This window comes from Lissotriton helveticus, unplaced genomic scaffold (assembly GCF_964261635.1).
Source record: "Lissotriton helveticus unplaced genomic scaffold, aLisHel1.1 SCAFFOLD_509, whole genome shotgun sequence".
NCBI classification, from domain to species: Eukaryota; Metazoa; Chordata; class Amphibia; order Caudata; family Salamandridae; genus Lissotriton; species Lissotriton helveticus.
This window is the reverse complement of record NW_027611743.1, coordinates 52,952-80,588: the sequence shown is the minus strand read 5'-3', so window position 1 is coordinate 80,588 and position 27,637 is coordinate 52,952. Positions and strand designations below refer to the sequence as shown.

The 27,637-nt window shown below is 47.4% G+C and overlaps 1 long non-coding RNA gene across 1 annotated transcript; it reads right to left on the bottom strand.

The window, feature by feature from the left end:
* Positions 1-802: 802 nt before the first annotated feature.
* On the bottom strand, positions 803-27,637 carry LOC144806643 (uncharacterized). Its single transcript, XR_013605861.1, has 2 exons — positions 27,462-27,637; positions 803-1,459 (listed from the first exon to the last, which is right to left on the bottom strand). It is a non-coding gene; the product is annotated as an uncharacterized LOC144806643 (long non-coding RNA).

The following is a 27,637-nucleotide window of genomic DNA, read 5'->3' as shown; positions in this document are numbered from 1 at the left end:
TACCTTCCTACTCCCCTCCCTTTCCTCCCCCTGTGGTATGTTCCTTGTCCCTGAAGGCTGCTTTAGAATGTTGACAGTGAGGGCATGCTGAGTTGAAGAGAGCGATGTTATAGGTGTCCTGATAAGCTATCCTGGTGGCACTGTGGAGGTCGTGAATAAAGAAGAAGTTATCCAGCTACCTGTCTGGTATCTTTTTAAAAGGCACATGTAACTTTTGTCCCCAAATTAGGTTATTTTGCCTTCATTGAGGTGTTTTTGAACACTGAATTTGTTCTCACAGTTCGTGTTTTTATTAGGTGTATACCTAGAGTTAATATCTCTACGATTAGTTTTCTCTTGCTTATATGCCACGGTAAGAAGGAACCCGATTTTAGAGTCAGGTTTGTTTAGATAATGTTCAGCATTTATCTCTAAAAGAAATTGTGTATAATCTTCTTAACACTTGAATTGAGCAAAATATGTCTGGAAGCAGCCCTGTAACACCAGTCGAAATGTTATTCGCAGATAATAGTCTTTTGGTTATAGCCTCTCCGGCAGCAACTTATTTTGTGACTGAAGATTTTCTCAAATCTATTTGTATAGGTTCTTAGCAATGCAGTGATAAGGTGTTAGTCTGATATTTAATGATTAAACTGAGAAGTACCTTTTTGCACTGGCGTAATGGCAGTAACTGAGGGCGTTAGAACGTGCACATTACTATTGTGGATCATTAGTCGCAGAACATCAGTTCCTTTTACCCTTTCTATGTTTGGGGTAAGGTTAAGATTTGTAGTTCTGAAGACGAGGATGTATTTACATTACCTATAGCGCAACTGTGCTCATTTATTCCATTTTTATCTTTAACAGTTTTACATATCACTCACGCACAGCAGATAATGTTGAGGCAATTTACATAGAATTACAGAACAGTACACAATAAAAAGGAAACAATCTGAGACTGTTATGAACACAATAAAGTGGTGAATTTTTAAGGTTTTCGCCAGAGTGAGCAGAGTGGGTCGTGGTTTTCTACCCAGAGGCAGATAGTCTCAAACTTGCGTAACTGGTTAAAAACGGTTGTTGAACAAAGGTGATTTTCCAATCTTTCGGTTGTTAACGTGTCAGCTTCGGAGTCTTCTTTCAGCATCTTTTCTTTGATGGTCTGCAGAAGAAACCTTTTGTTATAACTTTCTTTTATGCAGTGTGTGCTTCCTCTCTGGAATTACATGATGTTTTAGATGAACGTTATTCTGTGCACGGATATGGCTTTGCTCTGGGTTAATGAAATGCTAAATTAGAGACTTCACTGACAGTATAGTACTTTCCTCAGCTCCCACTTCCTCGCCACACCTAGATTTTGGAAATTGTTTAAACGTAGAAGGTTGGATGTCCTTCAGTTTTTCAAAATAATCCTTCTTATGGCACTGACTTCCGTTGCCTGGTGCTAAATCTTGCTTTTTTCGTCAGTAATTTCAATCACCTATAGTATTAAAATTAAATAGTTAATACATGAAAAATTCCTAAAATATAATTTGCAAGCCAAATCAATGCAGAGTTGCAGAATATTGAAAATGTTGAGCTGTTTTTCAGACAGAGCAGAGTAGGAGTGAGGATTTATAGAATTTTCAACATTTTATTAAGCTCACAAAGGATACATGCACCGTATGGACTTGTAACATAGAATCCCAAAGGCAGAAATTAAAGTCATATGCACTGGCACCAAACAGATATTTAAAAAAGGATACTATTAATTAATTTTTAATCTAGATTTCTGGAACGGGAATTTCCCCTCCATGGACAACGGGCATTTTACCCCTGCCCTGAGTTACCACCTACTTGTAGCTGGTATCCTGACTTTTGAGTTTGGCCTCTGCCACACACAAATCTATTGTGTATTGCGAGGACTATGCCTAGACATATCCCTCAACTATGGTCCAGAGTATGAATCGAGGGCAATGAAATTAAGGCGTACTTTCATGTGTTCATTTTATTCCACCTGATTATCCTTTGTTAGGTTTTTCTGCACCTGGATGTACCGGGTGCAGAAAAACAGGACACCATTTTTGTCCAGACAGGAAAATTAGACTGAATTTTTCTGCCACCCCAGTATTGTGCAACTTCTAACAAGGGACTATGAGAGGTCTTGGACCGGTCCTGTGACCTGGAGGGTCACACCAAGTGTTCCCTTATTTAAGGCAGAGGACTGTCATGGGTTTAACAGCTAGAGCGGTGGTGGCAATACACCCTGTTGTAAGGATCAATAGCCTGATGAGATCTTTGAACATGGTCAGTGTAGTGGCTTCCTACTGACACACCCATGTAATGCTCCATTTCTATACCTGTGCCCAGACTTTGCGCTAACATCAAGTGCGTGCTTAGGGTGTTGGTGTGCGTAGCATAAATGCAATGTGAGAGTGCGACAGAGTAAACCGCATCTCCTGCCTGCCAGTTGTGTATGCAAGTGGGACCATCTATCCCTTTTTTATACCCTAGTTCAAAGTCCTCTGTAACCAAGGAATAAAGTGCTCTACAAAGTACTCAGGTGCTGCTGTGACACCAGGGATGGTGTCAGCCTATCTAAGTTGAGGGGACATCACCTGCAGGCTGAATTACTTAATGGAGTAGCTGTGTACCTGTCCTGAAGAGCCTAGAAGTCTGCCTAGAAGCCTGCCTGTCTGGTAAGAAAGGGAAGGGAGGACAGGGCTGTCCTGGAAGAAGCAAGGTCCGACACATCCTCGTTATCTGTAGGGTGGGCCGGAAAGCCATCCAGCAGGACCAACTAGTCTGAGGGACTTCCCCCCCCCCGCCTCGCCAAGACTCTCCCAACAGTTCAAGGCAAAAAATAAAACTCTACGACAATGTGATTGTTGAGGCCCAGTTGGTAGATTGTGTGCTGCCAACGGCGTTTTCAAGGTTGCATTTGCCAAATTCCTAACACAACAGGGTCTAAATCTCCTGGCTTCCTGGAGAGCATGTGTTGGGCTTTTAGCTGCTGAATTTCTGACTACTCTGTGTCAGAGGCCCATGAGGGACTACAACTACTCCAGTGTCAAACACCCTGTCTGAGCTTACACCTGTGGTCCAGCCGGCCACAGTGTGGGCTCAATTGCTGACGGTCGGGCCTCCAGAGGGCCTGCACTTACCGACAGGCCAGGTATGACGGCAACCTTGGGACTGCTGATCTTCAGGCAAAGGCAAAGAAAAGACAGAGTGGGTGCCCTACTGTATGCAGCCCTACATCCAGGACAAAAGCGCACCACAAAAGCCTGCTGGTGGGTCACTGCTCTCTCGAGTGTTCGGGTGTGCCATTCAAGTGCCGGGAAACAGGAAAGAGACCCAGACAAGATTGACTCATCCTGTGGAAGGATAAGACGCTTACGACAGAGCATATACGCATTGGGGTGACTGGAGTGACAGAACTGCACCTATACTATATTCATGATACTCCTAAATGCCCCTAGAGGGGTAGAGGGTATCATAACCGGACACACCTGTCTACAGCACATGGTAGTCTGGCATGCCTGCACCATCCTTTCACCCAGACTGTCCATAAAGTTGATTTTAGAGCTGCTACGCACATAGCAGGGGGAATCTCAGACCATTTGCTGGTGGAGGTGCGACTCGATGGTCCGGTTGTGAACTTCATCCTACCCCCAAGGGTTGATCCGTGATAATTAAAAGACAAGACGTTCAAAGCTCGTATGAGAGATAGAGCAGAATTCTATTTTAACCGCTTGCGCGCTAGCGGTTTTCCCCGCTGTGTGCGGCGTTTTGAAAAAAAGCCGCGTTACATGACGAGCTCAGCTCGTCATGAGCATACGAGCATCGTCGCTCATGACGAGCTAAGCTCGTCATGAGCGCAGAAGGGGTTAAGGAGAACGGGCGGCCTGTTGAATCAGCTTGCATGCTATAGGGTGAATTTAAGGCAGTGATTCGAGGCCAGACACAAGCCTTGATTGGGAGAATGTCGAAGGAAGGTAAATTGAAGTGCGAGGCTCAGGACAAGGAATGTGCTTTCCTGGAGGTTCGGTTGGCAAGTGGGGAATCAGTTTCTCTCCCATTACACCATCAACTGAAGCAGCACGCATTAAGAGCACTAATGGAAAATAGCGTGCAGTCATGCGCTGGCTACCCAGCATTGTCTCTATGATGTCGGTGATAAAGCCAATGAGTTGCTTACATGGTTAGAGAGACAAGACAAAGGACGGAACTGGATCCTTGAGGACACTGACAACAAGGGGACAGAAATACTGGGAGAGACTTCCTGAAAGACCTGACCCTGCCAATGCTAACGAATGAGGACCGAGACGCACTAGACCAAGACCTGACAGTGGACTAAATCAATAAGACAATAGGAACCTTGCAAACAGGGCAAGCGACGGGCCTGATGAGCTCCCGTTAGAATTATATAAAAGCATGATGGATAAAATCAGGGAGAACCTCCAGAGTAGGTTTCAGACTGCCTGAAGATAATGGTGTCTCCCGGAGCACCAAAGAACGTCTGAGGTGGCGGTCATCCCAACAAGCATTAGAAATGCAATAGGTCTCGGATTTATTTGAGTTAGAGCTAATGGCATTGTAAATGGCAATGTCTTTTAGCCATGTGTTATGGAGTATATGCATGTGGTGTGTAGTGGAATTATGTGGGTTGGATTGGAATTGTAGCAATGGTGGCATGCTGCGCTTTAGATGAATATGTTTAAAAGTAAAGTGCACCATACTGCGATTGCTACAATAGTTAATTGTGGATGCATTAACAATTGATGTGTGCACTGATGGCTGGTGGTGTGTGTGCCTGTAGAAATTGTGCACTGATGGCTGGTGGTGTGTGTGCTTGGTGGAAGCGTGCACTGCCGGCTGGAGGTGTGTGTGCTTGGTGGAAGCCTGCACTGACAGCTGATGGTGTTTGTGCCCGGTGAAAGCGTACACTGACGGCTGGTGGTGTTTGTGCCCGGTGAAAGTGTGCAGTGATGGCTGGTTGCGTGTGTGGTGGTGAGTGTGTGGTGGTGAGTGTGTGGTGGTGTGCGTGGTGGTGTGTGGTGGTGTGTGTGGTGGTGAGTGGTGTGTGTGTGGTCTTATGTGTGGTCTTATGTGTGTGGTCTTTTCCTGCACACTCACTCTTACTCTGCAGTCATTCTGCACTCAGTCTGCACTCACTCTGCAGTTACTCTGCACTCACTCTCATTCTGCACTCATTCTGCACTCACTCTCATTCTGCACTCACTCTAATTCTGCTCTCATTCTGCACTCACTCTCATTCTGCACTCACTCTCATTCTGCACTCACTCTCATTCTGCACTCACTCTGCACTCTCACTCTTCACTCTACACTCTGCACTCTTCACTCTACACTCTGCACTCACTCACACTCTGCACTCACTCACACTCTGCAGCACTCACTCACACTCTGCAGCACTCACTCACACTCTGCAGCACTCACTCACACTCTGCAGCACTCACTCACACTCTGCAGCACTCACTCACACTCTGCACACACTCTGCAGCACTCACTCACACTCTGCAGCACTCACTCACACTCTGCCGCACTCATTCACACTCTGCCGCACTCATTCACACTCTGCCGCACTCACTCTCTGCCGCACTCACTCTCTGCCGCACTCACTCACACTCTGCCACACTCACACGCTGCCCTCAACACGCTGCCCTCAACACGCTGCCCTCAACACGCCCTCAACACTCTGCCATCTGCACGCCCTCAACACTGCCCTCTGCCCTCAATACTCTGCCCTCTGCACGCCCTCAACACTCTGCACTCACACACACTCTGCACGTCCTCAACACGCTGCCCTCAACATGCTGCCCTCAACACGCTGCCTTCAACACGCTGCCCTCAACACTCTGCCCTCAACACTCTGCCCTCAACACGCTGCCCTCAACACGCTGCCCTCAACACGCTGCCCTCAACACTCTGCACGCCCTCAACACGCTGCCCTCAACACTCTGCCCTCTGCACACCCTCAACACGCTGCCCTCAACACTCTGCCCTCTGCACGCCCTCAACACGCTGCCCTCTGCACACCCTCAACAGGCTGCCCTCAACACTCTGCCCTCAACACGCTGCCCTCTGCACGCCCTCAACACGCTGCCCTCTGCACGCCCTCAACACACTGCCCTCAACACTCTGCCATCTGCTTGCCCTCAACACCCTGCCCTCTGCACGCCCTCAACACGCTGCTCTCTGCACGCCCTCAACACGCTGCCCTCAACACTCTGCCCTCTGCACGCCCTCAACACTCTGCCCTCTGCACGCCCTCAACACGCTGCCCTCTGCACGCCCTCAACACGCTGCCCTCAACAGGCTGCCCTCAACACTCTGCCCTCAACACGCTGCCCTCTGCACGCCCTCAACACTCTGCCCTCTGCACGCCCTCAACACGCTGCCCTCTGCACGCCCTCAACACGCTGCCCTCTGCACGCCCTCTGCACGCTGCCCTCAACACTCTGCCATCTGCACGCCCTCAACACTCTGCCCTCTGCACGCCCTCAACACGCTGCCCTCTGCACGCCCTCAACAGGCTGCCCTCAACACGCTGCCCTCAACACTCTGCCCTCTGCACACCCTCAACACGCTGCCAACACGCTGCCCTCAACACTCTGCCCTCAACACTCTGCCCTCAACACTCTGCCCTCAACACTCTGCCCTCAACACTCTGCCCTCAACACTCTGCCCCCACACACACTCTGCACGCCCTCAACACGCTGCCCTCAACACTCTCTGCCCTCAACACTCTCTGCCCTCAACACTCTCTGCACTCAACACTCTCTGCACTCAACACTGTCTGAACCTGCCCCAGCCCAGCGCCCCTCTGTGTCTGCAAGAACCATGCCCTAGAAGCTGACTGACCCTGCCCCAGCCCAGCACCCCTCTGCGTCGCAAGAACCATGCCCTGGGAGCAGACTGACCCTGCCTAAGCCCAGCGTATAAGCATAGACAATTCCCAACAGGTATCAATAGGAAGACAATTCAACGGGTGTATGCAATATGCATTACAAAAAAAGGAAAAAAGGAGTCACTGTAAATTTGAGAACAAACGGGTATTATTCACCATTTAGAAAGCAAGGCAGGTCTTATGCAAGATCATACAGTTAAACAGCACTGTATACAGTAAATGGGGTGACAACCCGGTGGCACTTGGTGCAAGTGATATATACATGAATATATACAGTGAATAGTGATGGTGGTGCAAGTGCAGGGGTGAAAACAGCGTGGTCGGCGCGAAGTGACAGTGAAAATAACAGAGTAATGGCTCCAGAGATTTAAGTAATAATCACTTAAAACAAGATTCAATTTTAGGAGTACAAAACACGTAGGGCGCCATAAAATTAGGCTGTGTGGTCGACGGCGTTTCGATCCTCATCAAATCGGGATCATCATCAGGACTGGGTTGTCGGGGAAAACAGTGAAGTCCGCTACTGTCAAAGTCGTGCGGTCGGAAGGGCTGGATACGTGGGTCCAGAGCTGAATGAAGGGTAGGGGATGTATGAGTCGGCGGGGGTGATCTGCGTCTGAATGAATCAGAGGTATTTATCGTGGGTTAATCCGTGGTGTAGCTTCAAGCAGTGAATGCGGGAGCTGAGCGCGGTAGGACAACAGCGCTGTTCAAAGTAGCCGTGACGGCTACTTTGAACAGCGCTGTTGTCCTACCGCGCTCAGCTTCACTGTTTTCCCCGACAACCCCGTCCTGATGATGATCCCGATTTGATGAGGATCGAAACGCCGTCGACCACACAGCCTAATTTTATGGCGCCCTACGTGTTTTGTACTCCTAAAATTGAATCTTGTTTTAAGTGATTATTACTTAAATCTCTGGAGCCATTACTCTGTTATTTTCACTGTCACTTCGCGCCGACCACGCTGTTTTCACCCCTGCACTTGCACCACCATCACTATTCACTGTATATATTCATGTATATATCACTTGCACCAAGTGCCACCGGGTTGTCACCCCATTTACTGTATACAGTGCTGTTTAACTGTATGATCTTGCATAAGACCTGCCTTGCTTTCTAAATGGTGAATAATACCCGTTTGTTCTCAAATTTACAGTGACTCCTTTTTTCCTTTTTTTGTAATGCATATTGCATACACCCGTTGAATTGTCTTCCTATTGATACCTGTTGGGAATTGTCTATGCTTACAGTCTACACCCATCCCAACTTGGTCTATGGGTTCCCTCCTGTTTATCTTATACATAAGCCCAGCGTAGACACAGAGAAGAGGCTGACAGGGAGAGCTCCGTGATCTAAATACATATTTGGATTTTTTGCAGTTTGCTGACTCCAGCTGGAAAGCAAGCGCCGGCTTCAAGTGCTCTTGTTATTCAGTTCATAGACAGCTAAGCGGCCCCATTTGCTGACATAAATCATGGGCATGAAATGTATCCAGTCTCACAATTAAAAGTTTTAAATATAATTTAAATATAATATACGAGTCTATCTCTCAGCACCCTTGCCTACTCGATCTCATAACAGATATTAGTATGCCCGATACGAGAGCAACTCGCAACAAAAAACAGAAGCCGCAAAAAAAAAAGAAACATAATCGTAAACCGCCGGCGAGTTGTGCACCCGCGCGCGTCACTGCCACCATATGTCTTCAATTATCTCCGCCGTGACGGCTGAGAAAATTGAAGATATATGGCCTTCTGGTGCGCGTAACAGACACCAATAGGCCATAGGCGGAGCTACTCGACCGCCTATGGCCTATTGCGTGTTCTGTTTCTAAAGCACACACACACACGGAGGCCAATAGCAATGCACGTAGCAAAAAAAAGCACGAAAAACCACGAGCAGCCTGGAATTCGTTAGGTACGTTTTCGGAAGCCCTGAGAAAAGGACTCTTAGGCCACGCCCACTGCTGACGCAGTGGGACGGTAGGCCCGAGCCCTAAAAAGGACGAACCAGCAACTGAGTGTGGGTCTTATAGGCCTATCTCCCCGCTTAATTTTGAGTCTAAGGTCCTTGCGAACGCCCTGGCGATCTTCCTGCGGACAGTAATTGCAACAGTGGTTCATCCTGATCAATCGGGCTTTATGCCACACCGGGGAACGCGCTTAAATCTCTGACACCTTAATGGAGTACCATATGCAATAGGGGATTCCTTTGCTGAACCAATGGCGCTGCTGTTAAGCTCTTGTATGTGGCCCCTCTAGCGAGCATGCGCCTCAAAAATACAGTTTACCGAGTGTTTGCCATCCGACAGGGATGTTCCTTGTCTCCTATGCTCTTCACACATGTTTGGGTTCACCAGGACCTCTCATATGGGGTATTCCAGTTGATCAGGAGTGGGATGTGAGAATCTCCATCTACTCAGACGTTTTGTTATATGACACGTAGCCAGCCTTCTCGAGTGAACGAATCCTACACATTTTTCACATACTTGGAGATTATTCAGGATATAATATTAACTGGAAGAAGTCCTTAATATTCCTGCTGGTGGCAGGGACCCTGCGGCTTCACTCTAGGTGCACAGTTAGGGTGGCACTACATAGCTTTAAATATTTGGTTGTGTTCATTACAAGAGAGCACAGGCAGGAACATACTCCCGAAATTCGCTGGGATGCCCCACACTTGCGGGCGCTCCCGCTCTCCTTACTAAGCTGGGTGGCCCTATTTAAAGTGATGACCCTCCAGGGTCTCCTGTACATTGTGCAAAAAATGTCCTTTAAGATCCCACCAGACATTTTTTTCAAAAGATAGTCTGAGAACTTCGGCTCCTGTTGTGGGATGGTGGCACGTCACGCTGAGTAAGTTGCAGAGGGGAGTTTATTATGGTGGACTGGCGGTCCGGAGCATTCACAAGAATTACTGGGCCTCGCAGCTGGTGGCAGTCAACAACTGGGTTTTTGCGGACTGTGAGGATCCTGCTTACCGGGTAGATAGTTTGGCCATGGACAAGAGAGGTTACCCCACCCTGGTGCTGTATCGAAGAAAGTATGAGTGCACCCCACCTACTCATACCCAAACATTGGTAAAGGTGTGGAAAGAGGCTACCAGGTATTTAGGCTGGGAAGGTAAGCTGACTGAAATGACTCCACTGTATGATGGTGATCTCTTAAGTGCAGACGGAGGATTGCAGGGCTTCACAAAATGGGGATTGATTAGTTTAGAGCGCCGGGCGATGTGTGGGGGGACCAGCGCTTGCGTCCTTCACGATCCTACAACAAAAGTATAAATTAGGTGACTAAAAACAGTTCTGGCATTTGCAGGTGGCCACGCTCTGCAAAGTCACATCCGGGAAGGGGGACAGTTGCCTGATGCATCCCTACTGGAGGACCAGCTACTAATTGATCATCTGACCGAAAAAGCAATCTCAACCATCTATAGGAAATTGATCTACAATTCTCTGGATGCCTTGGGGACGCGGAGAGCTGTGTGGGAGAGGGATCTAGGCACGCTTGGCGATGGCGATTGGGTTGAGGCCATTCAGGGTGTCAGGGAGTTGGCAATTAGAACTCAGTTTTGTCTAATTTAACTACAGATACTGATACTGCCAAATCAATGACCCTGTTTACATTAAAGGACAGCTTGAACTCAGAGCTCAACAACAGACTCGATTGAATAAATGGCCAGCACCCTGCTTATCTTGCCAAGACACAGGTACTTTGTAAATCTCTTTTTATTGAACAAGTGCTCAATCGATGGTGTTGACAACGAAAATACGGTGCACATTAGTGAGAGTGATTAGACCAAAAACACAAAGTCTGCAAATATAGAGTGAGTAACATAGCTTGGCTTGTCCTGACACTCCCTGGCCAAATCCCACTACATAAAACTCGATTGCCCTTTATCGAAGGCAGGAAGTCCTCCCACGGTTATGGAGCTCGCTGGGCTGCAAGACGACTTGCCTTTTGGTTCTGGATCATCCAGGGATGCAGACAGGCCAGTAGGACTGGGACCAAGTCCATAGTTCTCTACAGATCCTCACCAGCAGAGAAGGCTGCAGTGCCCTTAGGTCGCCAAGAACTGAAATTCATGGTCTGGGGATGACACCTAAAATCTTGATTTAAGGGTGTTACAAGGGAGTGACAGGTAGAGGCTAATAGGCCCCTTTCCTGGGGTGTCTACACCCTCTATCATGCCCACCTCCTGCGGGAAGGGGACATAGTCCTAGCCCTGATTGGATAAGTCCCATCATCTTCAAGATGGTGGGTACTACAAAGTGTACTTCACCTCGCCTCCAGCACCTGAGGGATGGAGTTAACAGAGGGGGCGGGGGCACACCTCCTGTTGTATCTAAGGTTTCCACCTGTCCTTGCGCCTAAAAGGGGGTGAGGACAGGAAGATCGCTTGCTCCCTCTAAGAGGAGAGGCTGGGGCCGCATTACAAAGGCGGCAAGGCCTTAGAAAATCCTTGCCACAGATGGCCCTTCCTGACCAGGGGAGGAGTGAGCACCTCCACCCAGGAAAGGCATCGTTATCGACCTCGAAGTACACAGGCACTCTCCCCATGAGGACAGAACACACTCTGGTGGTAGCAGGCTGGCTCAGGCCAGTCGGTGACCACAATAAGGATTGGTAGATTTTAGGGGACCCCTCTAAGGGGTACTCTGTGTGCAATTTTTAATAAATCAGACACTGCAATCATCGCAGGTATATTTCCTAGGACAGCGAAAACTCTACAGCAGGTCTTGCTCATAGTCCTTATACTGTGACTGCCACTACTGAACATTAATCTTGAATTGTTAAACCAGGGCCAGGATCTGGACAGGAGCCAATGAACAGAAGGGCAACTCACCAGATAATAGAAGTCTTCTGTCTTCACACTCACTCAGAGAGAACAATGCCATCCCATGTATTGCATGACTAAGAGGCCACAACCCTCAGTGAAACACTCACCTCTCAGATGTGATTCGTTAATAAGAATAAAATTAACAAAACGGGTCCCTGGGGACCCCGCAGATACACCGTTCCTACCAGTACCATAAATGCCTGGGGTCCCGCAGGTAAACCTAACAGTGCTACAAATGCTTAGGGGCCCTACAGGTAAACCTTTCCTAACTCAGTGCTACAAATGCTATGTGCTCACTGCAGCAAGACTGGGCACTCTAGGGGCGCAATTAAGTTGCCTGGCATTCATCTACCCTTAGCAAAGCCACGTGATAAAGGCAGTAGATCAGGATGATTCTCCTCGATCAGAAGTAGCTCTCACTATCGAAAAGATGAAGACCCTGGTATAACACAAACGCAGACTTGCGGTTCGGCTCTACCAGGACATGTAGTAAACTATTCATTTATGTTTATGTAGGATTAGATTGCATTGCAGGTTAATTCTTATGTCACTATTTTCCGCACACAACATACAACATAGATTCCTCACAAGCGCCCCCTGATGAAGGAGAACCCCCAAAATTAATTGGGCAGACTGAATTTGAATTTACTTGATGAACAGTGGATTTTGAAAGTGATTCTATGAGAATAAATATGCTTAAACTGGAATACAGGTGGATTTGCTTCCAACGGAAGGAGACATTGATGCACTTTTACGGGTACAAGCTGTGGAGCAGGAGACACAGACCAGACCGAGTCTGGCGCTATATAAACAACTTTAGCCAAATACATCTACCTTCTGGCACGCGATGAGTGGATTACATAAACACTACAATAATGAATGAAAAATACACAGCATGCATAGACAAGGTTTGCTATGTAACATCTGGATTCCTGTAAACCTAAACAAACACCAGTAATCAGACACTAGGGACATCACCTGAAGCTCCTAAGATTCTCCTTTTTTTTGGTATCTTGTTTTTGGAAGGTGGGTTTTTAGGATAAGCTATTTTTAGGTGTCTTCTTTTATTCCAGGATGGGCACTAGTTTTGGCATTGTCAGCTTTTATACTCTGCATTCCAAGGCAGTATATAAAATACAGCCTGCTTACCACAATCCATGGCTGTATCCCACAAAACATTCTTACCTTTTAACAAAAAGGACCCAAGACCTTCTGAACTTTATTCAGTTAACCAGACGCATCTCCCAGTCGATTGACATTAGTTATAGGACTCAGCGCTAAGGAACAGAAATGCCTCACAGTAGCCAACAATCTAGCACCTAAAAAAAGAGCCCAATATATGTGTCTGGTCTCTGTCGCAAGGGTTGGTAGTTAAATGCCACTATAGATTTTTACATAGTGACTTTTCCAGGCTCAGCTCTGTAGGATACCAAAGGGCGCCAGTCCTGTGTTTATTATTAGAATACGTTCTAAAAGGAGCAATGTTATCAAAGGCAGAATTTAAAGCCGTACACTAGTCCGCCAAGGCGTGCTTTATGTCTTATTCCTTTGAGGTTACAGAGAAATCCAATTTTTCAGCGATAGGAGTAATGCGCGGCCATTGACAAGAGACTCTTTTGCTCAGGTCTTGTTTCTCAGGCAACCCAGCTTTAGGTATTTGAAAAAAGAGTAATGAGTGGTCAGTCCATGTCAAGGCATGGGCTTCACAAGTTAGTGCAGTAGAGGTGGTGAAGATTAATGAGTGATCAGTCCACGTCAAGGCATGGGCTTCACAAGTCAGTGCAGTAGAGGTGGTGAAGAGTAATGAGTGGTCAGTCCACGTCAAAGGCATGGGCTTCACAAGTCAGTGCAGTAGAGGTGGTGAAGATTAATGAGTGGTCAGTCCACGTCAAAGGCATGGGCTTCACAAGTCAGTGCAGTAGAGGTGGTGAAGATTAATGAGTGGTCAGTCCAGGTCAAAGGCATGGGCTTCACAAGTCAGTGCAGTAGAGGTGGTGAAGATTAATGAGTGGTCAGTCCAGGTCAAAGGCATGGGCTTCACAAGTCAGTGCAGTAGAGGTGGTGAAGATTAATGAGTGGTCAGTCCACGTCAAAGGCATGGGCTTCACAAGTCAGTGCAGTAGAGGTGGTGAAGATTAATGAGTGGTCAGTCCACGTCAAGGCATGGGCTTCACAAGTCAGTGCAGTAGAGGTGGTGAAGATTAATGAGTGGTCAGTCCAGGTCAAAGGCATGGGCTTCACAAGTCAGTGCAGTAGAGGTGGTGAAGATTAATGAGTGGTCAGTCCACGTCAAGGCATGGGCTTCACAAGTCAGTGCAGTAGAGGTGGTGAAGATTAATGAGTGGTCAGTCCAGGTCAAAGGCATGGGCTTCACAAGTCAGTGCAGTAGAGGTGGTGAAGATTAATGAGTGGTCAGTCCACGTCAAAGGCATGGGCTTCACAAGTCAGTGCAGTAGAGGTGGTGAAGATTAATGAGTGGTCAGTCCACGTCAAGGCATGGGCTTCACAAGTCAGTGCAGTAGAGGTGGTGAAGATTAATGAGTGGTCAGTCCACGTAAAGGCATGGGCTTCACAAGTCAGTGCAGTAGAGGTGGTGAAGATTAATGAGTGGTCAGTCCAGGTCAAAGGCATGGGCTTCACAAGTCAGTGCAGTAGAGGTGGTGAAGAGTAATGAGTGGTCAGTCCACGTCAAAGGCATGGGCTTCACAAGTCAGTGCAGTAGAGGTGGTGAAGATTAATGATTGGTCAGTCCACGTCAAAGGCATGGGCTTCACAAGTCAGTGCAGTAGAGGTGGTGAAGATTAATGAGTGGTCAGTCCACGTCAAGGCATGGGCTTCACAAGTCAGTGCAGTGGAGGTGGTGAAGATTAATGAGTGGTCAGTCCACGTCAAGGCATGGGCTTCACAAGTCAGTGCAGTAGAGGTGGTGAAGAGTAATGAGTGGTCAGTCCCCGTCAAAGGCATGGGCTTCACAAGTCAGTGCAGTAGAGGTGGTGAAGAGTAACGAGTGGTCAGTCCACGTCAAAGGCATGGGCTTCACAAGTCAGTGCAGTAGAGGTGGTGAAGATTAATGAGTGGTCAGTCCACGTCCAAGGCATGGGCTTCACAAGTCAGTGCAGTAGAGGTGGTGAAGATTAATGAGTGTTCAGCCCACGTCAAAGGCATGGGCTTCACAAGTCAGTGCAGTAGAGGTGGTGAAGATTAATGAGTGGTCAGTCCACGTCCAAGGCATGGGCTTCACAAGTCAGTGCAGTAGAGGTGGTGAAGATTAATGAGTGTTCAGCCCACGTCAAAGGCATGGGCTTCACAAGTCAGTGCAGTAGAGGTGGTGAAGAGTAATGAGTGGTCAGTCCACGTCAAAGGCATGGGCTTCACAAGGCAGTGCAGTAGAGGTTGTGAAGAGTAATGAGTGGTCAGTCCACATCAAAGGCATGGGCTTCACAAGTCAGTGCAGTAGAGGTGCTGAAGAGTAATTAGTGGTCGGTCCACGTCAAGGCATGGGCTTCACAAGTCAGTGCAGTGGAGGTGGTGAAGATTAATGAGTGGTCAGTCCACGTCCAAGGCATGGGCTTCACAAGTCAGTGCAGTAGAGGTGGTGAAGAGTAATGAGTGGTCGGTCCACGTCAAAGGCATGGGCTTCATAAGTCAGTGCAGTAGAGGTGGTGAAGAGTAATGAGTGGTCAGTCCACGTCAAAGGCATGGGCTTCACAAGGCAGTGCAGTAGAGGTTGTGAAGAGTAATGAGTGGTCAGTCCACGTCAAAGGCATGGGCTTCACAAGTCAGTGCAGTAGAGGTGCTGAAGAGTAATGAGTGGTCGGTCCACGTCAAGGCATGGGCTTCACAAGTCAGTGCAGTAGAGGTGGTAAAGAGTAATGAGTGGTCGGTCCACGTCAAAGGCATGGGCTTCATAAGTCAGTGCAGTAGAGGTGGTGAAGAGTAATGAGTGGTCGGTCCACGTCAAGGCATGGGCTTCACAAGTCAGTGCAGTAGAGGAGGTGAAGAGTAATGAGTGGTCAGTCCACATCAAAGGCATGGGCTTCACAAGTCAGTGCAGTAGAGGTGGTGAAGATTAATGAGTGGTCAGTCCACGTCAAGGCATGGGCTTCACAAGTCAGAGCAGTAGAGGTGGTGAAGATTAATGAGTGGTCAGTCCACGTCAAAGGCATGGGCTTCACAAGTCAGTGCAGTAGAGGAGGTGAAGAGTAATGAGTGGTCAGACAACCTCAAAGGCATGGGCTTCACAAGTCAGTGCAGTAGAGGTGGTGAAGAGTAATGAGTGGTCAGTCCACGTCAAGGCATGGGCTTCACAAGTCAGTGCAGTAGAGGTGGTGAAGATTAATGAGTGGTCAGTCCACGTCAAAGGCATGGGCTTCACAAGTCAGTGCAGTAGAGGAGGTGAAGAGTAATGAGTGGTCAGACAACCTCAAAGGCATGGGCTTCACAAGTCAGTGCAGTAGAGGTGGTGAAGAGTAATGAGTGGTCAGTCCACGTCAAGGCATGGGCTTCACAAGTTAGTGCAGTAGAGGTGGAGAAGATTAAGTCCAAGATTATGGCCCGCCGAGTGAGTAGGGTCCGTAATCTTTTGTTGCAGTCCCCAAGTCTTTAAGTCTGATAACAGTTTTGCTACTTCCATATCTAAAAAATCTTCTCCACGATAATTATAATCCCCAAGCAGGAGAAATGTTTGTGATGACTACACATAAGTCGCTAAATAAAATAGTCAGGTTCCAAACAACTAGTCTGCTAATTTGCCCCTACAGCTCTGGATGTGGGGCTTGAAAGACTTACTCTGCTCAATCGGGGAAGTCCTGCTGCAGATCGGGATGTCAATAAGATACAGCACAGTCTATAAAAAAAACAAAGATGGTATATACAATAAAATCAGAAGCAGCCAAGTTTTTGTCTTTAAAAGTATTAAGAAGTACTAATGCTCTATTTTAATTTGCCTGCAAGGTCCGCTGTGTATTCCTTATATATTTCTCTGAGAGAAAGCACGAGTGACTGAGCGAAAGGGCTATAGATTTGTTACCACAATTCCTGGAGGGAGACGGGGAAGTCATGTTTGGTGGCTGCCAAAACCATTTTCTACCTTTCTAGGTTTAGGGATGCTTATAGTTTTGTTGCTTGCTGTTGCATTATTTTTCTGCTTTACTGAGGGTGTTATACTCCTTTTTTTCCTGCACTTGTACTTTGAGGAGCTGTTCCTGCCCGGGTGGCCATTTTGTTCGGCTACACTCTCCCTCCGGGAAGCGCTCTAGTCGCTGCAGGCGTCCTGCCTAACCCCTACTCAATGGCCCCAGATCGGACGCGTGCAGCTCGCTTAATCTTCGCAATGGCCCCCAGCACCGGGATGCCTCCGGGTAGCTGTGCGCTTTACAAATACTGGATTTACAAGTTACTATTTATTTTACGCAATGTTTCTTACTGAAACATGGCTGCACATGAGCTCCCGCCCTGATGTAGCTGCAGCTTTACTGTTTAACTATGCTATAGTCAGGAAAGACAGGAACTACAAGACAGGTGGTGGCATTGCTATAATTTATAATTAATCCTAATGTGCAAATTTGAAGACCTGCCATTTACGAGCTGTGAGGCAGCTTTATTTAAGCTTGCCCTGACCCCTAAGTTCACCTTCTCAGGCATACTAGTTTATCGTCCACCAGGGCCCTCCGGTCCATGGGCTTCATCCTTTCATGACCTAATAACCCCTTTTCTCTTAAATGCCACCAACTTCTACTTCTTGGGCGACCTTAACTTACGCTTGGATGACTCTGCATGTACTAATAGCGCTACTTTTATCTGGCAGCATTGAATATTGCACTTTGCAACTCCGGTCCCATTCATGTGGCCGGTCACCCTATTTTCTCCAGTTTATCCAACATTCAAAGCCCACCAGCTCTTCCCTTATGTTGGTCTGATCACTTTGCGATCGGCTTGCGTTTCGAGATCTCAGTGAACTCACCTGTAGCCGCACCTAGCATCAGGAAACCAACTATGAACTGGGGAAAACTGGACATTGAAGCTCTCAATAAGATTCTGTCTTCCAATGCTCCTATCACAAAACAAATGTCGGTCACTCTTTCGGGTGGCGTCCAAAAGTGGCTTTTACATGCCATTGATACCTGTCTCCCACCCTCTATTAAGAAGGTGAACAACCACAGCCCCCTGCCCCTTGGTTCACTGAGAATTTAAAAACAGAGAAAGCCAAATGCAAAGCTTTGGAAGGATGCTGAAGGAGGAACTATGCGCCTGACAACAAACTTGCATATAAAAGGGAAACAAGAGAATACCACACTCTCTGTAAGTCAGCTTGTGCTGAATATGTCTCCTCGACCATCTCTAGTGCGCTGAATTGTTCCAAGACATTATTTAAAATGGTCAAAGAGCTTTCTGGATCTGAAACTCAATCTACTCCCCCTTCCCTGAATGGTTTACAATGTGAAGACGTGGAGAAATTCTTCCTCCATAAAGTGGAGAAAATATACTCTGAAATGAAGGGCATAAAACCAGGTACCCCCCATCAGCAAGCACCTACATCCCCTCAAGCAGCCAGAACTATCTCTCACAGTGACAACAGGATCGCTGAATCCACGAATAAACTGGAAATGTGGGCTCCATTAGATATGAACTCCCTTATACGACTCATAGCCAGGATTAAATCTGGCTCACCTGTGACCCTCTTCCGATCTCGGTGCACCAGCAGCTTGAGTCGCTTTCACTCACAATAATCATGGAACTCTTGAAGGCCTCCTTACAGGAGGCAATTTCCACCTGAGTGGAAACCCGCAATGGTGCTTCCTCTTCTGAAGAAGGCTAACTACCGGCCTCTTTCATTGCTCTCTGCAAAAAGAACAATGGATGGACAGAATGCAGAACAATGTCATATATTCACCCCAGTACAGCGATCTGGCCTTAAATCCATCGTTTTATTCCTCACTATCCCATTCCAGTTTGGACCCAGCCGTATGGAAATCAGTCTTGAACCTGCACCCAATGGGAAAAGTCGAGCCCGAACTGCCAGGACAGGTCCTCCCTGGAATGGAAACACCCATCCTAGGACCGGTGTCCAGCTTTCAGCCCCCATCAGCCAGGATAGCTTGACTCCAGTGGCATGGAGAGCACGGGACCAACGTCTCGGTTTACCTGTCTCACTCGGGGTGACAAATGCAAAAAGAACAATTGATGGACAGTGTGAGAAGTTGGCCTGATAGGTGATGTTTCCAATTCTGGAACCACCTATTATCAGACCAAACAATCCCTTATGGTGTCAGGTTGTAAGTCAACCTTGTTAGACAAGCTATCCTAGGGGTAGCATGGACTAAGCAGCCTAAAGGCTTAACTTAAGAGGTCGTGTTAAGCGAGCTGTTTTACCACATACAATCCTGTAATATCAAATGAAAGGACACCACACAAGTATATATTATAAAAATATATGTGTTTATTACTAAAAACAATCCCCAGTATTCTTTGTGAATAAAGGGGCACAAGCGTTAAATCAAAAGCACAGTTTAAACATTCAAAGTTGCACAATTATGGATGAGGGCGGGGGGCCACTCAAACCATATACTAAACAAGTGGTATAAGAGATACCAATCGAACAGTGGTTAGGCCTAGGGCCTAGGGAATCGCTGGGAGCAGTCAGGACAAGCAGTGCTGAAGTCGGGAGAGGCCCACGGTATTCGGGAGCAGTGCGGAAAGCGCACGCATGCACCAATGTTAACCAATGGTGCGTAAAAGTTACAAAGTTAAAGTTTAAGGACACTTCCGCTGAACCTAGAGGAACAAAACTTAAGACACAGACCCTAGAGATGTGTACCAGTGTGGGAACACCGGCGGAGCAAAGTTACCTCACCCACAGGAAGCGGGTGCACAGTGTCGAAGTGGCGTCGGGTTTTGACACGCAGGTTCTTGGCGCTTGAAGCTGAAGATGCTGCAGGCGATGTGAAGGAGAAGTGTCCGGTGGATCCAAGGGTGGATCTGAAGTGGTGAAGACCTGAAAGCAGAGGGGACAGTGTTCAAAGTCACTGACCAGTGACCACCGTGGAACCAGATTGGAACCAGGCAAAGTCGGGTGCAAACAGGTGATGAGGTGTTGCTTCTCTCTGCAGCCACGTGGACACGAAGAGGTCAAGGACGTCCAGGAGTCGATCACGAGCTGTTCCTCGAAGGCTGTAGCTGATGGCGTTGTCGGCAACTCGATTGAAGCAAACAAGCCTTGGCTAATGCAAGCCACGGGGAAAGTGAAAAAGGCTTATTACTCGGACCAGCAAGGTCAGAGCGGATACTCCTTTCTACAGGAGCGAGGGCAGGTCTGGAGCAACCAGACCCACAGTGTAAATTGTAGGTTTCGTTGCCAAGATGGCCGCTGACCACGTGACAAGCGGCCGGGATGGCGAGTCGAGTGGCACAAAGCAAAAGGGCCCCACGCAGATCGTGGAGATGCTGGAGGGCTGATCTTTGGTGCAAATGCTGCTCGATTGTGGGGCTTCTCAAACCCCAAAGCACAGAGTCGAGGGTGCCTCGGGTGCTGCGCAGTCAGCGTCTCGGGGGTCTTTCAAGATGTCCGCTCCCACATCTCTCGGTGCCTCCACGGGTCCCTTCTTTGCAGGGACTGTGGATCGGGCTGGGAGAAGTCTGGGAAGCTGAGTCTTGTCAGGCTCTGCACTCGGGCTCCGGCGGGAGGTGGCGGCAAAGCAGACGTCGAGGTGCTGGGTGGTGCCTGTGTTCACAGGGTGGCCCCTCCTAGGCCACAAGGGAGATGCTCTTCAGTCTTCTGTTCATCAGAATGTCGAAGTCCAGTCGTCTTCTTAGTTTAAAGGTGATTTCAGGATGATCTAAAGTGCATTGGCACTGCTCCCAGTCTTATACTAATTTTGGGGGCTGGATTACCTGCTAGGTCCCCTCCTATGGGTGGGACCCAGGAAGTGGGTGGATACACCCCCTTCCTTTGATCCAGGCTGCCCTGGCACGAGGGCTGGAGTGCCCCAGAACCGGTTTGGCCGGATTATGCAAGGGGCAGCCTTGTGCTCCCCATGCAGTGTCTGGTTTCTTTCAAACCTCCCTGCTACAATCCACTATCTCCTGTCTGAGGGGGTGTAACACCTCCCTGCAACAGGAAACCCTTTGTCCAGGCCCCATTTGGCTGAGTTTCGGTCAGCTTCAGGGGGTCAGACTCTTGTCTGTGGCAGAGGCATCCATTTTGTGGATCTAAGGTCCTTTTAGAAATTAACCGCATTTAAGTAAAGTAACATGTCTTACCCCTCTAGAGGGGTGGAATGCTATCCCCGTCGCCAGAACTGGCGAGGGGATAGTATTCCAAATCGTATGACACCTTACACGACATGTTTTGATAAAGCCAAACCAGAGTTGCTATATAACCGCGAGGATTATAAGGCACTTAAGAGTATATGGTATGGCGTTATCCTGAAACAGCTTAGGGAGTTGTTCCCGACAGCTGCAGACAGGCTCAGCTCATGCTAGAGCTCCATCTCACATGAAACCACGCACTCTGCCTCCAGGATTGATGAGGCCTTCCAATGGAGTGGCTCACAGGTTAATATGTGTCCAGATATAGGTTTAGATATAGGTATACTATATCTAAGCAAGGGGTGATTACACCACCTTACCCCAGCTGAGTGATCAGCCAGTTGTGTCAATTTAAGAACCAGCCAGGGGTGGCAAAAGATATGCTGCAGCCCCTGGTAGGCCTTGGTGGCCCCTATGCCCTGGGCACCTATAGTGCATTATACAGGGGCTGACAAGGAGTCCATTTCCAATTGTGGTATGTACCTAGGGTACATGGAATCCATTTTACAGAGAGAGCAGATGGCCTGGGGCCCTGATTAGCAGGGAACCAGGTCAACTAAGTCAAAAAACCAGCTAAACACAGGCAAAAAATCTGGGGTAACCATAGTCAGGTAGCCACCTTCCTACAGACAGAATGCACAACAATGTCATACATTCACCCCAGTACAGCGATCTGGGCCTAAATCCATAGTTTTTTTGCTCACCATGCCATTCCAGTTTGGACCCAGCTATATGTAAATTTGGCTGACCCTGCAACCAATGGGAACAGTCCAGCCCGAACTGCCAGGCCGGTCCTCCCTGTACTGGAAACAAGCATCCATCAGCCAGGATAGCTTGACTCCAGTGGCATGGAGAGCAAGGGACCAATGTTTGGGCATACCCGTCCCACTTGGGGTGACAAATGCAAAAAGAACAATTGATGGACAGAATGCATAACAATGTCTTACATTCACCCCAGTACAGCGATCTGTGCCTAAATCCATCGTTTTTTTTGCTCACCATCCCATTCCAGTTTAGATTCAGCCATATGCAAATCAGTCTTGACCCTGCACACAATGGGAACAGTCCCGTTCTGAATTCCGTCCATCAATTGTGTGTCTTTTGCTTTCTCGCCCTAAGTGCGCCGGGTATGCCCAGAAGCGGTTCCAGGCTCACTGTGCCACTGGAATCAAGCTATCCTGGCTGATGGGGGTTGAAAGCCCAAAACCGGTCTTAGGATGCTTGTTTCTGGTCCAGGGAGGACATGACTTGGCCTCCCATGAGGCACAGGGTCAAGACTGATTTGCATATGGCCAGGTCTAAACTGGGGTGGCATGGTGAGCAAAAGAATGATGGATTTAACCCAGAACTCTTGACTGGGGGGTGAATGTTTTGATTTGTTCTGCATTCCGTCCATCAATTGTGTGTCTTTTGCTTTCTCGCCCTAAGTGCGCTGGTAGTATGCCTATATGCCTATGCCTAGACATGGGTCCCAGGCTCAATGTGGCAGTGGAATCAAGCTATCCTGGCTGATGGGGGTTGAAAGTCCAAAACCGGTCCTAGGATGCTTGTTTCCGGTCCAGGGAGGACCTGGCTTGGCAGTTCAGACTGAACTGTTCCCATGAGGCACAGGGTCAAGACTGATTTGCATATGGCCAGGTCTAAACTGGGGTGGCATGGTGAGCAAAAGAATGATGGATTTAACCCAGATCTCTTGACTGGGGGTGAACGTTTTGATTTGTTCTGCATTCCATCCATCAATTGTGTGTCTTTGTTTTTTATTTCATTGCTCCTGGCCTTCTTGAAAATCCCAGAAAGACACATTAATTCACAGCTATCTCAGTTTGTCGAGTCACAACATTTTGTACACTCATCTCAGTCGGGCTTTAGAGCCAGCTTTTCAACTGAAACTACCCTTCTTGGAGTTACGGAAAGGCTGCAACATCGTTTAGATTCTGGAGACACGATGGCCCTCATATTACTTGATTTGAGAGCAACTTTCGGCACGGTGTCTGACACCGTGTTAGTGAAAGCCTTACGATCTTTGGGTGTTACCAGGCCGGCACTCAACTGGCTTATCTCTTTTCTCACCGTCTGAACGTTCCAGGTCTTCGCCCCAACGGCCAGTTCTGTTACTTATTCCTCTCCCTGCGGGGAACCCTATGGCTCCATTCTTAGCCCTTTGTTATTTAACATGAGTGTCAGACCTCTGGCTGACATTGCAGAGGAGGCGGGCTGACCCTGTTCTCCTATGCTGACGACACCCAGATAGTCTTCTCTCTCTCTATGGAGAGGGTGTCTGAGACATCTGCTCTCCAGATGGGGTTGAGTAAAATTGCATACTGGATGCAGGCCAATTTTCTCAAACTCAGTGGAGAGAAAACTAAGGTCCTGATTCTGGGGAAGAATAAAGAACTTTGGGGTCCCTAAAACTAGCCTACTGAAAAACTTCTTTTTACATAATTATATTTTCATTTTATATAATGAAAACGTAGCTGAAATAACACCTGTACTTCACTTGATAACTTATCCCGATTCTCCTGCACTTAGAAGCATGATCACAGTGCACGCACTCTTCAGCAAACACCATCACTGGGAAGAGATCGGCTCAACCAATCAGCACGTGCTCTTCAGTCATCACTGTGAATAGATCGGCTCAACCAATCAGCACGTGCTCTTCAGTCATCACTGTGAAGAGATCGGCTCAACCAATCAGCACGTGCTCTTCAGTCATCACTGTGAAGAGATCGGCTCAACCAATCAGCACGTGCTCTTCAGCCATCACTGTGAAGAGATCGGCTCAACCAATCAGCATGCTTAGAATGCTGCCACTAATACTGTCATTTGTCTGCATTATAGGCCCTGTGAGAGTGAGAAGCATGGACATCGACCGGAAAGTAAGAGTGTGCCTATCTGGGTGTGGTATGATGAGGGAGAAAGGATATAAATTTGTTTTTAACATGCCGTCTGGCATTAACAGTTGTTAATTGTCTGTCCCCTCGTTGCATTCCCTCGCCTTTGGCTCTTTCACTTAACAGCAGTTAACATCCTTTGCAGGGCGTTAATCTTGTTTGTTAATGCCCTCAGAAGCAGGCGATAAGGCTTAAGGGATAAACTGTGATAAAAGCAAATCGAAAGTCCTCCCAAGAGGCTTGATACTATAGTCAGTTCTTTTCAGCCGTAAGGCACACTCATTCACACATTCAATGTACACTTATGTCACTCATGCCTTCAGTCATTCCAAGGGGCCCTCGAAGGTAAGCTTTGTATCGCTTCTACATGGTACAGGAAGGTATGCCAATAATTTCTTCGGTATTTAAAAGAGACAAAGTTTCAGAGGGTTAGGTGATTCTGGTCACACCTACACACCCATATCTAGGTGCTTCCAGGCGCTACAGCAGGGTCCAGTTATTTTATGTAGCCCTTAATACTGGCCTTCAGACAACAGTTCTCTGCATTCAGACAAATAAAGAAGCTAACACACAGGGAATAAACACCAAGGACGTCCAAAAATATATAAAAGCCTGCCCAGTGTGCGCACGACAAAAGTCCTCCCATTCATCCCCTAAAGGTCTTCTACAACCATTGCCCATACCTCTGCTTCCCTGGCATACTATCAGTTCGGACTTCATCACAGATTTGCCTAAATCCCACAACTTCACTGCAATTTTAGTAGTTGTGGATCTTTTGTCTAAAATGGGGCACTTTATTCCCTTACAAAAACTACCAACAGCTACAGAATTTAGTGAAGTGTTCTGAAACCATATTGGAAAACTACATGGCCTTCCCAGTAAAATAATTTCCGACAGGGGCCCTCAATTTGTTTCAAAATTCTGGAGTCAGTTGTGCACACATTTAGGAATTGAAATAGCATTATCCTCCGCTTTTCACCCACAGACTGACGGCCAGACAGAAAAAGTTAATCAATACCTTGAACAAAGTCTACGGTGCCTAACCTCCATTATATCGGCTCATTGAGATGAGGTCCTACCATTGGCAGAGTTTTCATACAACAATAGCTATCATGCAGCTTTAGGCTGTTCCCCTTTCTTTTTTATAACTGGCTTACATCCACGATCTATTCCTGCCATCCTTCCAGATTTATGCCTGCTGTGACCAAAAGATTAACAGAATTGCGGGAATTTCAAGAACAAGCCAAGCGTAGTTTAGCCAACAATAAACAAAAAGGTCAAATTATCAGTAGATAAACACAAAACACCAGCATCACCCTATAAAGTAGGGGATCTCGTCTGGTTATCAACCAGAAATATCCAGATTGAAGGCCCCAAGAAATTAAAACCTAGGTTCATTGGCCCCTTTCCCATAAATAACATTTTGAATCCAGTTTCAATGAGATTAACTTTGCCCTCGGAATATGCCAATCACCCAGTTTTTCGTGTATCTTTGCTCAAACCACATGATCCGGTGTAGTGACTGAGGTATTGGTGCTTTTTTGGCTCGGTTATGACCGTTGCCCACCACCATCTCAATATATGCTGCTGTCAATCGAACATGTATGGTGTTTTGTCCATTCCCGACCTTTATTTCACCTAGTTGGTAGGGCTTGCCTATAGACTTTGACAGCTTTATGTCCCCTTATATGCTGCTTTTTGCTCTTTTTCGGGCCTAAAGGCCTATGCTCGAGCGATGCTATGTTCTTTTCTGACACCATCCTGCTAAGCCTCTTTAGGTGAAAGGCAATGTTTTACTTTCAATGTGTTGTTCGCTAGTAGTGAACCAGCAAACACCGGTTCTTGTCGGAGAAATGTACTCTCTTCGCGCTGGAGCCATAACAAAAGCTTGGCCAGCTGCTGTTGTGTGCCAGGTACGGAAAGGTACAGGAATCTCATGAGAACGGTAGGCGGGTTCTTCTAGAAGCTTCGAGAGAGAGCTACATTCTATATTAGTGAAAGCGGGTCCAAGTGAGGGTGAGAGGATTGTCTGATGGTTTTGGCGGTCTGGTGAAGCATCACGGTACAGACGTGTAGTCGTGTTTGTGGAACAGAGAGTCCTGACCCAACCGAAGAGGGAAAGAGAGACGGACCTGTCTTCAGATTGCAGATGTCTAATAATATGGTGAGGTGTTCCATGTATGACTCATTTTATCTAATTATTCCTTTATTTTCAGGTTCTATATGTGTGTATGTATATTAATAAGTCATTTCTTTCTATGTCCTTTCATCATTGTGTAATAAAAGACCCCAATTTGCATTAATTCCATTTGTTTGTTGTCACTAAGAGAGAGTGTGGGTTCTTCTTAACCAGGTGCTGTAGTATAGAAGGAGGGGTGATTCCCTTCTTACAGGTAACTGATGATGGGAAGGTGTGCTGCTCATGATTAGGGATGACTACATGGGAGAATATATAATTTGTCCTTATTCTCTGTGGAGGAAGGTCGGGCCCCTTTTTTACCAAGTGCTTACAGAGGGATGTGCTAGTTCCCCTCTAATGAGTACTTGTAGATACGGAAGGGAAATCGGCTCCTAAGCAGGAATACCTAAATTGCTGGTAGACCAACCCAACATAGCGTAAGAGGTATGTACTGATTTTCACCGGAAGGTGTTGCTGATTCGCACCAGGGTGCGTTGCTTGCATAAGTGCGCGTTGAACGTCGGAAGACGTTGCTGACTTGATTTGATATTTGATTCGTCGGAAGACGTTGCTGATTTGATATTGATTCGTCGGAGGACGTTGCTGATTTGATATTGATTCGTCGGAAGACGTTGCTGATTTGATATCGATTCACACCAGGGTGCGTTGCTCGCGTAAGTGCGCGTTGATCGTCGGAAGACGTTGCTGACCTGATTTGATATTTGATTCTGATTCGTCGGAGGACGTTGCTATACATACCCTCTGAGCTTTGATCTATAGTATCTTTAGTTATTTATGTTACTCCTTTCTCAGATAGGTAGTCTGAATGTGGTGTTTTGTTGTTAGGCATTCTGGGAAGGGACTGTGATGAGTAATTACTTTATAGCTAACTAGCTAAAACACCAGAAAAGTAGGAAAATATCAGTCATTACATCAGTCCACATGAAAAGACAACCCTCCTCCACCTGTTGTAGTTGGAGACAATATTGCATATGAAGAAAATCGCATTATAGATGCAAAACGTAAACATGGTCGATTACAGTATTTAATTAACTGGAAGGGTTATGATGCGTCAGAAAGATCCTGGAAACAGGAACACATGTACATACTACAAGATTGGTCAGATCTTTCCATGCCTTGCATCCGGAAAAACCCTGTCACATACGAAGACCTTTGGGGGGGCAGGAGGCATTTCCTGCATGTGTAAACGTTCTTGGCATGTACACGTGAATTACTTGGGAAAGATCTAAGGCCCAAATCACCTTCACATGCACACGTGAGAAAACCTGAGACCCAAAGCAATTTAAACCCCACCCACTTGGTTCCCGATGCTTCGCTTCGTGCCTAAACACTCACCTGACTCCGGACCTTGGTGGCAGATCATCCGAAGCTCTTTAGCGCTCCACCCTGCTTCCTTCCCTGTCTTCACTCAGTGTCTTCGGCTGTGTTCTTGCTCCCCGGAGCACATTTCAGACATTCCTTCCTGTTTCTGAATTTCCGGCTCCAGATCCTCTCCCGGCACTGTTTCCGAT